The sequence below is a fragment of the Ursus americanus genome, chromosome 11 (genome assembly GCF_024610735.1).
Source record: "Ursus americanus isolate L20-20 chromosome 11, mUrsAme1.1.p, whole genome shotgun sequence".
Lineage (NCBI taxonomy): Eukaryota > Metazoa > Chordata > Mammalia > Carnivora > Ursidae > Ursus > Ursus americanus.
This window is the reverse complement of record NC_142137.1, coordinates 6,615,336-6,620,419: the sequence shown is the minus strand read 5'-3', so window position 1 is coordinate 6,620,419 and position 5,084 is coordinate 6,615,336. Positions and strand designations below refer to the sequence as shown.

Below are 5,084 nucleotides of genomic sequence, written 5' to 3'. Positions count from 1 at the left end.
TTACAGTTTTAATGACAATTGCAATATTAAAATTATCTAAATAAGGTTTTCATTAACCAAATTTTTACCGAAAAGAAGACATATGCGTATTTGTAAAAAAAAAAAAATTATAGAGCTTTAAAAGCCTCAAAACTCTTTCTCTCCATTATAACCATCATGTTATATATTATGAGTCAACAACAACAAAATAGCTGCAGCTAAACACCAAAGACTTAGAAAGCCAGGGAATTGGAATTAGACACAATCATGGGAGTAAGGCAACCACTGGGACTCTGAGGTACAGAAAGTCAAAGGACTCCAAGTCAGGCAGTAGGAAGCTACATCTAGACTGTCTGTGAGTAGGAACTGGGGTCCTAGCCCTTAGAGGGAGGGGGGTAGAGGAAGAAGTATAAACAATGCAATTCCTGGACCAAGATTATGGGCCATCAACTGAGGGGCTGGATTATTCATTCATCTGTTCCTCTAGATGAATATTCTTCCTTTTGTTTCTCAAACTCTGTAGTCATCTGGAGCCATGTTTATATCTACTCCCGTGGCTCAAACCCCAGCCATTTTGCCATGTTTCCTAAGTTTACATTTCAACCCTAAGTTTTCTCTGGAGTTAGAGCCACAAGCCCTTGTATGTCCACCTCATGTCACCTCAGGGATGTATCACAGCATCTCAAATTCAAAATGTACAGAAACTGTTCTGCCCAGAACTTGTTCCTCTTTCCTATATTCCTTCACTCATCTATTAATTCTGTTAAACATACACTGAATATCAAACATTTGCCAGGTTCTGAAACTCAGTAACAAATTAGATGTTCCCAGTTCATAAGTGATTTAAAATCTAGTGCAAAATTTCTCAGCCAAGCCATAGACTGAAATTGCCTGGAATCTTGAAAAAGTACCAAAGCATGGGCCCTATTGTCAAATATTATAATTTAATTGGTTTTTATTGAAGGGGAAAGCACATTCTTATTATGTTTAAAAAGCCCTCTAAGTGATTCTAATGTGTAGCTAGGGTTGGAATACCAGCCTATCATTCATGTAAAAAGCATGGAAATTACCTTAGAACTTTTATTTTTTACTACCTCCAATATCCCATTAGTTTACCAGCTCTTATGGGAATGCTACAAGAACATTTCTTAAACTTCAGGACCCATTGTCATTGTTCTTCCCACTGCCTTAGGTCACCCTAATTTCTTCAAAATTTTGGCAGTCATCTTCTAACATGTTTCCTTGTTGCTGGTTTTTCCCTCTCAGATCTGTTTCCCAAATAACAGCAGGAGTGATTTTCCTCAAACACGATAATGATCATACAGAGACCTAATGATCTAACTCTAGTTGCATATATAAACATATAAAATAAATATATAATGTATAATTCCAGAATAAAAACATTAAATGAAAAAAAATCATTTAAGAATATGTGCAGTTTGATTCCACTTCAAGATCAAAAAAGGCAAAACCAAATATATACATATATATGTATTTTTTAAATAAACTTCTTATTAAAGAAAGATTTCCATAAAGAAAAGTACTCAAATTAAAACCACACAACCTGAAGAATTTTCACAAAGTTAACACAGCCACCACACAGGTTAAAAAATGAAATGTTACTAGCACCTCAGAAGTCTTTCCTTGTACCTCATGCCAATCATTCTTCTCTCCTTCTAGATGTAACCAACTATATGACATCGAATATAATAAATTTCCCTGTTTCAAACATTATTTAAATAGAATCACATGGTATATATTCTTTAACATCTGATTTCTTTTCAACAATGTTACATTTGTAGCATTGCACAGTGCCAGTATCACAGCCAACGAAGTTTATCTAAGGTGTGATTATTGCTAATTGAAAACTTTTCCCAGAATGCATGGCTGGCTCAGATGGGGGAACATGTGACTCTTGATCTCCCAGTCATGGATTTGAGCCCCATATTGGGTGTAGAGATAAGTAAATAAATGAACTTTAAAACAACAACATTACATTTGTGAAATTCATTCATGACATTGTATGTAGTAGTGGTTTCTTCTTTTTCTTTACTATATACTATTCTGTGTAATAATATTCTAATTTATTTATCCTTTCTACTAATGGCCATTTGGAGCACTTCCTACTTTGGGATATAACTAATAATACTGTTATGAATATTCTTAAACACCTATTTCAGGACACTGAAGCATGCATTAGTTTTTTTTCCTCCAAATTTTTACTGAAATTCGTTAGTTAACATCACAGTGTAATATTAGCTTCAGGTATAGAATTTAGTGACTCACCACTTAAAACACCCAGTGCTCATCATAACAAGAGCACTCCTTAATTCCCATTACCTGTGTAACCCATCCTCCCACGCATCTCCCCACCCACCTCCCCTCCGGTGACCATCAGATTGTTCTCTATAGTTAAGAGTCTGTTTCTTGGTTTACCTCTCTCTCTCTGTGGTTTTTTTTTTTCCTTTTGCTCATTTGTTTTGTTCCTCAAATACCACATATGAGTGAAATCATACCTTATTTGTCTTTCTCTGACTGACCTATTTCACTTAGCTTAATACTCTCTAGCTCCATCCACATCATTACAAATGGCAAGATTTCATTCTTCTTATGGCTGAGTACTATTACAGTGTACGTATATACCACATATTATTTATCCATTCATCAGTCAATGGACATGTGGGCTCTTTCCATAATTTGACTATTGTTGATAATGCTGTTATAAAAATCGGTGTGCATGTATCCCTAAAAATCATTACTTTTTAATTTTTTTAATTATATTATGTTAGTACCATACAGTACATCACTGGTTTTTGATGTAAAGTTCAATGATTCATTAGTTGCGTATAACAACCAGTGCACCATGCAATACGTGCCCTCCTTACTACCCATCACCAGCCTATCCAATTCCCCCACCGCCCTCCCCTCTGAAGCCCTCAGTTTGTTTCTTAGAGTCTATAGTCTCTCATGCTTCATTCCCCCTTCTGACTACCCCCTTTCTTTATCCCTTTCTTCTCCTACCAATCTTCCTAGTTCTTATGTTCCATAGATGAGAGAAACCATATGATAATTGTCTTTCTCTGCTTGACTTATTTAACTTAACATTATCTCCTCCAGTGCGGTCCATGTTGCAGCAAATGTTGAGAAATCGTTCTTTCTGATAGCTGAGTAATATTCCATTGTATATATGGAACACAACTTCTTAAACCAGTCATCTGTTGAAGGGCATCTTGGTTCCTTCCACGATTTAGCTATTGTGAACAATGATGCTATGAACATTGGTGCATATGGCCCTTCTCTTCACTACGTCTCTATCTTTGGGGTAAATACCCAGTAGTGCAATGGCTGGATCATGGGGTAGCTCAATTTTTAACTTTTTAAGGGACCTCCACACTGTTTTCCAGAGTGGCTGTACCAACTTGCATTCCCACCAACAATGTAGGAGGGATCCCCTTTCTCCACATCCTCTCCAACAGTTGTTGTCTCTTGCCTTGTCCATTTTTGCCATTCTAACTGGCATAAGGTGGTATCTCAGTGTGGTTTTGATTTGAATTTCCTTGATGGCTAATGATTTTGAACACTTTTTCATGTGTCTGTTAGCCATTTGTATGTCTTCATTGGAAAAGTGTCTGTTCATATCTTCTGCCCATTTAATGATTTGTTTATTTGTTTCTCACGTATTGAGTTTGAGAAGTTCTTTGTAGATCTTGGATACCAGTCTTTTATCTGTAGTATCATTTGTAAATATATTCTCCAATTCCGTGGGCTGCCTCAGTTTTTTTGACTGTTTCCTTGGCTGTGCAGAAGCTTTTTATCTTGATGAAGTCCCACAAGTTCATTTTATCTTTTGTTTCTCTTGACTTTGGAGATGTGTCATGAAAAAGGTTGCTTTGGCCAATGTTGTAGAAGTTTCTGCCTATGTTCTCCTCTAGGATTTTGATGGATTCGTGTCTCACATCGAAGTCTTTCATCCGTTTGGAATTTATCTTTGTGTATGGGGTGAGGGAGTGGTCAAGTTTCATTCTTTTGCATGTAGCTGTCCAATTTCCCTAACACCATTTATTGAAGAGACTGTCTTTTTTCCACCGGATGTTTTTTCCTGCTTTATCAAATATTAGTTGCCCAAAGAGCCGAGGGTCCATTTCTGGGCTCTCTATTCTGTTCCATTGGTCTACGTGTCTGTTTTTGTGCCAGTACCATGCTGTCTTTGTGATCACAGCTTTGTAGTACAGCTAGAAATCTGGCATTTTGATGCCCCTGGCTTTGTTTTTACTTTTCAGCAGTTACTTGGTGATTCGGGGCCTTTTCTGGTTCCATACAAATTTAAGGACTATTAGTTCCAGTTCTTTGAACAATGTCATTGGTATTTTGATCAGGATAGCATTGAAAGTGTAGATTGCTCTGGGTGGCATGGATATTTTAACTGTGTTAATTCTTCCGATCCATGAGCATGGAATATTTTTCCATCTTTTTGTGTCTTCCTCAATGTCTTTCAAGAGTCATTTATAGTTTCTAGAATATAGGTCCTTTACGTCTCTGGTTAAGTTAATTCCAAGGTAATGTATGGTCTTTGGTGCTATTGTAAATGGGATGGATTCCCTAATTTCTCTTTCTTCAGTCTCATTATTCGTGTATAGAAATGCAACTGATTTCTGAGCATTGATTTAGTATCCCACTACATTACTGAATTGCTCCATAACTTCTAATAGTTTGGGAGTGGATTCTTTTGGGTTTTCAATATAGAGTATCATGTCATCTGCGAAGAGAGACAGTTTGACTTTTTCTTTGCCAAATTGGATACCTTTTGTCCCTTTTTGTTGTCTGATTGCTGTTGCAAGGACTTCTATTACTATGTTGAATAATAATGGCAAGATTGGGCATCCCTGTGGTGTACCTGATCTTAAGGGAAAGGCTTACAGCTTTGCCCCATTGAGAATGATATTTGCTGTAGGCTTTTCATAGATGGTTTTTATGAGATTGAGGAATGTACCCTCTATCCCTACACTCTGAAGGGTTTTAATCAGGAAAGGATGCTGTATTTTGTCAAATGCTTTTTCTGCATCCATTGAGAGAATCATATGATTTCTGAATTTTTCTTTCTGGAT

General features: G+C 36.7%; 1 non-coding gene across 1 annotated transcript; it reads left to right on the top strand.

The window, feature by feature from the left end:
* Nucleotides 1-1,779: 1,779 nt before the first annotated feature.
* Nucleotides 1,780-1,913, top strand: LOC123776177 (U4 spliceosomal RNA). The gene has a single exon (XR_006775292.1). It is a non-coding gene; the product is annotated as a U4 spliceosomal RNA (small nuclear RNA).
* The last annotated feature ends 3,171 nt before the right edge of the window (nucleotides 1,914-5,084 follow it).